This window comes from Trichosurus vulpecula, chromosome 4 (assembly GCF_011100635.1).
Source record: "Trichosurus vulpecula isolate mTriVul1 chromosome 4, mTriVul1.pri, whole genome shotgun sequence".
NCBI classification, from domain to species: Eukaryota; Metazoa; Chordata; class Mammalia; order Diprotodontia; family Phalangeridae; genus Trichosurus; species Trichosurus vulpecula.
Window position 1 is genome coordinate 33,481,462 of NC_050576.1, and position 8,244 is coordinate 33,489,705.

General features: G+C 40.8%; 1 pseudogene; it reads left to right on the forward strand.

Annotated features, from left to right (window-relative positions):
• The first annotated feature begins 1,188 nt into the window (after window positions 1-1,188).
• Window positions 1,189-3,570, forward strand: LOC118846687 (annotated as a pseudogene).
• The last annotated feature ends 4,674 nt before the right edge of the window (window positions 3,571-8,244 follow it).

Sequence of the window (8,244 nt, forward strand, 5' to 3'; positions counted from 1 at the left end):
AGACATTCACATTAACAGATGCAATGTAAAGTAAGCAGATAGGAAAATCACATACATTGCAATAAAGTAAATGGAAAGAACCATCAAACGACTGAAACTAAATGTTTCAAAAGTATAAAGAACAAGTTTGGCCCCAAAGAGATGTTAAAAGACACCTCTCCCAGTTACTTTTCAAAGGTAGGAGGCCTATGGGTATAGAACACTGCATACAAAATTATTTTTCTGCAATATTTTATCTGTTTTTGCTGAATTTTTATTTTTACTCCATTTTATTCTTTATTTATAATAAGTGGCTACCTGGGAAGAAAAAGAATACAAGGGTAAAATCTGGGTGATATAAAGGAAAGACACCAATAAAACTCTTTTTAAATGCACCTCCCTCCTTTCACTGAAGAGGTGGAGAACCAAGGGTACGGAATGCTGTATATACGAGCAAAACAGCTACAATCTTTGTTATAAGGAAAGGGTCCTTGGGTGGGGTCAGGGAATATATCTGAAATGAGTGTGACATAAAGCAAAAGATATAAAAAAACTTTGTTTTAAACAGGTCAAACAAAAAAAAAAATCAATGTCATCTATGCCTTTATCCAAATCGCTAATCAAAAGGACAGAATTTAAGCAGAGAAACCTGGGGCACTCCTCTGAAGACCTTCTTCTACATGAACATGGAGTTATAAACGACTCCTCTCTCCAGATCTAATCATTCAGCCCCAGACACTCACTCCCAGGGAACCTAACTGGACTTTTGTCTGGCCTATATTTCTCCATCTTTTCTTCAACAGCAGGAGATTTGATCAGAAAATGTGCTAAAAATCTAGATAAATATTGTGTTAATGATAATACCACTTGCAAGGCAGTTAAGTACTGCAATGACCAATCTTCCTTCACTTGGGAGAAAGTGGGAGATTACAGGTGCGAGGTCTACCACTCAAAGATACAATCACTTGGTCAGTTTCGAGCAACAACTTTTTTTTTGCTGTGAGATAAGGTTCAATAATGAATTGGCTGGAACGCTGGACATAAAAAAAGAAAAGTCAGCCACAAAGCTTTTCAATAAATGGTAAAATAAAACACAGAAAAACAGAGATGAAAACTAAATAAACTGAACACTAGCCAGTTAAATCTGGGTAAGTTATATCTATAGAAATCTACTACCATGCCAATTTAGCAATTCTTTCCAAAGAAGAAATGAGGTAAGACTGGTATGGCCTATTCTTGGGGAAGCCCTTTATGATCATCACATTCTTGTTTGATCACTATCCTTTTGGGACCACTAGGTGGCGCCAAAGTGTGTAGACCGCGGGTCCTGGAGGCAAGAAGACTTCCTGAAATGAAATCCAGCTCCAGACACTGACTAGCTGTGTGACCCTGGGCAAGTCACTTCACCCTGTTTGCTTCAGGTTTGTTATCTGGAAAATGAAGCGGCAAACCACTCCAGTATCCATCAAGAAAACCCCAAATGGGGTCATAAAGAGTCAGACATGACTAAACAACAACCATCTTTTTAACCATATATTCTAAAAGGTTGCCAAAAATCCACGTCAAGCATGCTGACTGCAGTCTACAGACTACTCTCATTCCTTTTTTTTTGAAGAGTGAAGTGACCCTACTCAGCGCAGTAGCAGCCTTTCTTGCTCCACAGTGGTCAGCTACAACCCACCAACATCCCAACAAGCATGTCAAAGGGACTGGCATTGATCTTGGCACCACCTATTCCTGTGTGGAAGTCTTATAACATGGGAGCATAGAGATCATTGCTAATGACCAAGGAAACTGGTCCACCCCAAGCTATGTCACCTTCACCGACACAGAATGTTTGGTCAGTGATGCTGCAAAGAGTCAAGTTGCAATAAACCCCACCAACACAGTCTTTGATGTCAAAACGTCTCATTAGTCACAGATTTGATGATGCAGTTATAAGTCAGACATGAAGCACTGGCCTTTCGTGGTCGTGAATGACACAGACGGGCCAAAGGTCCAAGTGGAGTACAAAGGAAAGCCCAAAAGTTTCTATCCAGAAGTAGTGTTTTCTATGGTCTTGACCAAGATGAAAGAAATGCTGAACCTTCCCTTGGGAAAACCATCACAAATGCTGTCATCACAGTACCAGCCTACTTCAACAATCCCCAACATTAGGCCACCAAGGATGCTGCAAACACCACTGTGCTCAACGTGCTCTGAATCATCAATGAGCCAACTGCGGCAGCTACTGCTTATGGCTTGGACAAAAAGTTTGGTGCTCTTTGACCTTGGAGGTGGCACTTTCGATGTCTCTATTTTTACCACTGAAGATGGCATCTCTGAAGTCAAGCCCACAGCTGGGGACACCCACTTGGGTGGGGAGGACTTTGACAGCGGCATGGTCAATCACTCCACTGCTGAGTTCAAATGAAAACACAAGAAGAACATCAGTGAGAACAAGAGGGCTGTCCATTACCTGTGCACCACTTCTGAACACACAAAGCACATCCTCTTCCAGTGCCCAGGGCAGTACTGAAATTTAAACCCTTTAGAAATGCAGTGACTTCTCTAGTCTATCACTTGGGCCCATTTTGAAGAGCTGAATGCTGACCTCTTCCATGGCACTCTGGACCCTGTGAAAAAGTCCCTGAGAGACACCAAGCTAGATAAATCAGACTCATGACATCGTCTTAGGGGGTGGTTCCACTTGGATCCCTCGAATCCCAAAACTTCTGCAGGACTTCTTCAGTGGCAAGGAGCTCAGCAAGAGCATTAATCCTGATAAAGCTGTCCAGGGCGCCATCCTGTCTGGAGACAAATGAGAATTTCCAGGCCTTGTTGTTCTGGGACATCACTTCTCTTTCTCTGGAACTCAAACTGCCCATGGAGTTCTGACAGTTCTGATCAAACACAGTACCACCATCCCCAGCAAGCAGACACAGACTTTTACCACCTACTCAGATAACAGCCTGGCGTGTTTATTCAGGTTTATGAAGGTGAGGGTAATGACAAAAGATAACGACCTGCTTGGCACCTTTGAGCTCCCCGGAATCTCCCCTGCCTCCAGGGGTTATCCTCAATGTTTCTGCCATGGATAAGAGCACAGGCAAGGAGAACAAGGTCACCATCACCAATGACAAAGGTCATCTGAGCAAAGAAGACACACAGCATATGGTCCAAGAGGCTGAGAAATACAAAGCTAAAGATGAGAAAGAAGGAGAGAAACAAGGTGTCTTCCAAGAATTTTCTTGAATCTTACGCTATCGATATGAAAGCAAGCTTAGAGGATGAGAAACTCCAAGGCAAAATTGGTGCTAAAGACAAACAGAAGATTCTTGACAAATGTAATTAAATAATCAACTGGCTGCATAAGAACCAGAATGCTGAGAAGGAAGCATTTAAGCAACAGCAGAAAGAATTGGAGAGGGTCTGCAACCCCATCATAACAAGCTGTACCAGAGTGCAGGGGGCATGCCTGGAGACAGGCCTAGTGGATTCCCTGGGAGTGGAGAAGCCCCACCTGGAGGTGCTTCTTCTAGACCCACCATTGAAAAGGTGGACTACGTGCCCCAGAAGAAGGAGCATTCCGTACATGCTTTCCAAAAATGAAAGACCCCAATTTGTAGCCAAGGCAGTAGCAGCTTAAAAATAACATTTAAACTACTGTGTAAATTTGGGCATCCTGAGTACTTAAATGTGTGCAGGGGGAGAGAAGTGAACAACAAGGCACTTTATCAATTCTGGAAACTAGTGGAAATTTAATTCTTATCTGGAGAACAAAATATATTTAAAATTGGCACCACTAAAAAAAGTGAGATGACTTTTGCCCCTCTCCGACGTTTTTTAAAATCTTTTTGGAATTTATTAATTTTAAATATTCTTTTCTTTTTAAACTTTGAATTCCAAATTCTCTACCTCCCTCCCCCTCCTCCTCCCTTCTACTGAGAAGACAATCAATATGACAACTATACAAGTAAAATCAGGCAAAACACATTTCCATATCAGCCATATATCCAAAAAAAAAAAAAAGTAAAGAAAGCAAGAAAATTATACTTCAATTTGCACTCAAAGTTCATCAGTTCTCTCTCTGGAGGTAGAGCATTTTTTCACGACTCCTTTGGCGTTATCTTGGATCACTGTACGGATCGGAGTAGCCAAGTCTTTGACAGTTGATCATCATTACAACATTGCTGTTACCATGCACAACGATCTCCGGGTTCTCACTTTACTTTGCATCAGTTCATATGGTCTTGCCATGTTTTTCTGAAACTACCGCCCTTGTAATTTCTTAAAGCACGGTAGTACTCCAGTACAATCATAAGCCACAACTTTTTCAATCATTCCCCAATTGATGAGCATCCTCTCAATTTCCAATTTCTTGTCACCACAAAAAAAGGTGCCAGAAATATTTTTTTTTACATACAGGTCTTTTTCCTTTTCTTTGATCTTTCTGGGGTGCAGACCTCGTAGTCGTATTGCTGGGTGGGAAGTTATGCGCAATTTGACAGTCTTTTGGGCCTAGCTCCAAAATTGTTCTCTAGAATGGTTGGACCAGTTTCACTACCCCATCAACAATTCATTAATGTATCTATTTTTCCCTCATCCCCTCCAGCACATATCATTTTGGATAGGTCTGAGTGGTACCTCAGAATTATTTTAATTTGCATTTCTCTAATCAATAGTGATTTAGAGTATTTTTTTCATAACATAGATAGCTTTGATTTCTTCTGAAAACTGCCCATTTATATTTGGCCATTTATCAATTGAGGAATGGTTCTTTTATAAATCTGACTCAATTTTATACTTGGTATATATTTGAGAAATGAGGCCTTTATGGGAGAAACTTGCCATAAAAATGTTGATGCTACTTCATTGTCTGTGGCAGGGCTTCTTAAACATTTTCCACTCTCAACCCCTTCAAATGCTTCTCAAACTGTGGGTCATGACCCAGTTTAAGAAGCACTGATCTACAGTACCTTTTAGCAAAATGTAGTTTCCCTGATTGTAAAATGAGCTAGAGAGGGAAATGACAAACCACTCCAGCATCTTTGCCAAGAAAACCCTAAATGGGGTCACAAAGTATCAGAATATGACTGAAAACAACTGTTCCCTGATTATCCCTTTTAATCAGGTCTATTTTTGCTTTTGCTTTGTCTAAGATCATGACTGCTACCCCTGCCTTTTTTTTTCCTCGGTTTAGCTGAAGCATATTAGTTTCTGCTCCAGTCCCTTATTTTAACTCCATGTAAGTCTTTCTGTTTCAAGAATGTCTCTCATAAACACAACATACTGTTGGATTCTGGTTGCTATTATATTCTGCACTCTGCTTTCATTTTATGGATGAGTTCATCCCATTCACATTTACACTTCTGATCGTTGCGTTTTTCCCTCTACCCCATTTTCTTTTCTCTTGTCCTTCCTCAAAAGTCTATTTTGCTTCTAACCACTGCCTTCCTTAATTTGTCCTCCCTTTTATCATTCCTCCTCCCCTTTCTCTTATCTCCTTCCTTTCCTATTTGGTCAGTTACACTCCTATACATAGTCGTGTGTGTGTGTGTGTGTGTGTGTGTGTGTGTGTGTGTGTGTGTGTGTGTGTATGTGTGTGTGTGTGTACATACATATTCTTTTTCCCTCTTTGAACCAATTCCAATGGCAGTGAGTGTTCAAGCATTGCCTGCCACCAGCACCCCATTTTCCCCTCCACTGTAAAAGCACACCTCTTTATGTGAGAAAGTTTCCCCCCACCCTCTTCCTTCTCCCAGGGTATCCCTCTTTCTTACCCCTTCATTTTTTTTTTTTTTTTAGAGATCATTCCAACATAATTGACTCACATCCATGCTCTCTGTCTATGTCAACTCCTTTTAACTCCCCTAATACCAAGAAAGTTCTTAGGGGTTTCATGTATCATCTTCACACATAGAAATGTAAACAGTTTAGCTTTATTGAGACCCTTATGATTATTCTTTCATGTTTACCATTTTATGATTCTCTTGAGTCTTACGTTTGTTGAACTTTCTATTCAGCTCTGGTCTTTTCATCAGGAATGTTTGAAAATCTATTTTATGAAATTTCCATTTTTTCTCCTTGAATGATTACACTCAGTTTTGCTGAGTAGGTTATTCTTGGCTGTAATCTTAGTTCCTTTAATATCATATTACAAGCCTTCCACTCCTTTAACATGGAAACTGCTAAATACTGTGTGATCCTGACTGTGGCTACACAATATTTGAATTGTTTCTTTCTGGCTGCTTGAAGTAGTTTTCCCTTTACCTGGGAACTCTGGAATTTGGCTATAATATTCCTGGGAGTTTTCATTTTGGGATCTCTTTCAGGTAGATTTTTTTCATTTCTACTTTACCCTCTAGTTTGAGGATATTGGGGCATTTTTCCTTGCCAATTCCTTGAAATATGATGTTTTAGGCTCTTTCTTTGATCATGACTTTCAGGTAGTCCAATAATTCTTAAATTATCTCTCCTCAATCTATTTTTCAGGTGAGTTGTTTGTCAGACAAGACATATTTTCTTCTTTTTTCCTATTCTTTTGATTTTGGTTTTTTTTTTTTTGTTTGTTTCTTGATGTCTCGTGAAGTCATGAGCTTCTACTTCCCCAATTCTAACTTTTAAGGAATTATTTTCTTCAGTGAGCTTTTGTACCTCTTTTTCAGTTTGGCCAATTCTACTTTTAAAGGAATTCTTTTCTTCAGTACTTTTTTTGTGCCTTTTACCAAGATGTTAATTCTTTTTCATCATTTTCTTGCATCATTCACATTTCTTTTCACAATTTTTCTTCTACCACTCATCACTAACTTTTCCAGCAATTCTTGTTGGGCTTGGATCCAATTATCATTTTTCTTTGAGGCTGTAGCTGGTTTTGGATTATTGCCTTCTTCTGAGTTTGTGTCTTGGTTTTCTCTGCCACTATAGTAGCTTTTTATGGTCAAATTTGTTTGCTTATTTTCTGAGACTATTTCTTCCTCTGAACTTCATGGCGCAGTTGGGCTCTGTTCACCTGGGGACAGGAAGGTGCTGTCCCAAGCTTCAGACTTTTTCATGCTATTGTTTTCAGAGCTAGTTCCAAGAGTCTGCAAATGTTTGGTAATTCCAAGATGGTATGATCCTAGAAGTGGTATGGTCAATGTTCTGGTCTATACTCTGGTCTTTATCCAGGAAGGGCACCAGGTCCTCGGCAGCCACAAGTGTTCACATTCTCTTATCCTTGGAACTGTGCCCAGGTCTCCAGCTCCCTTGTGACCAATCGCCAGCACTCATCTCCATCCTAGAACTACAACACAGAACGGCATATGGGCAACAGAGTTGCCCTAACCCTAACGTGCCACCTGTACCCAGTGCCAGCAAAGGGTTCCCTATAATCTCTTTCTGACCAGCGGTCAGGCTCAGAGCTCCCAAAGCTGCTGCCGTTGCTGTTGTTGCTGTGTGGTCTCCGGAGAGGCTTCCACCCCAGTGTCACAAACTTCTCCTGCCAACTTGAGAGGTTTTCTTAGGCTGGAAAAATGACTTTTTGTTGGCTCTGCTGCTCCAAGATGTGATTTGAGGTGTTATTTTAAAGTTATTTGGAGGAGACTATTCAAAGAGTTCAGCTGGGTTGCCTCTAATCTGCCATCTTTCCTCTTTAGCATTAAGAAAAGTCCCAGGGGCAGCTAGGTGGCGCAGTGAGTAGAGCACCAGCCCAGGAGTCAAGAGGACCTGAGTTCAAATCTGACCTCAGACACTTGACACATTTACTAGCAAGTCACTTAACCCCAACTGCCCTGCCCAAAAAAAAAGTCCCAGCATGCATACAATGTGTACAAGCAGTACTTTCAATGGCACAGTGCTCTCCTCAGTGGTGGTCTTTTGTCCAGCCTTGCAGATGACGAGTTGTCTCACCCTGGAAAATGCTTGTCCATGCCCTCCCATAAATGCCCCACAGAGGGGCTATTCCATTTGCTGGGGACTTTTTGTGGTGGCAAAGAATTGGAAATTGAGGGGATGCCCATCAATTCAGGAATGGCTGAACAAGTCGTAGCATATGAATGTAATAGAATACTACTGTTCCATAAGAAATGATGAGCAGGTGGACTTTAGAAAAACCTGTAAAGACTTATATGAACTGATGCTGAAGTGAGCAGAACCAGAAGAATGTTATACACGCTAACGGCAACAGTGTGCCATGGCCAACTTTGATAGACTTAGCTCTTCTCAGCAATGCAATGAGCTAAAACAATTCCAAAAGACTCATGATGGAAAATACTATCCACATCCAGAGAAAGAACTGAGTGCAGA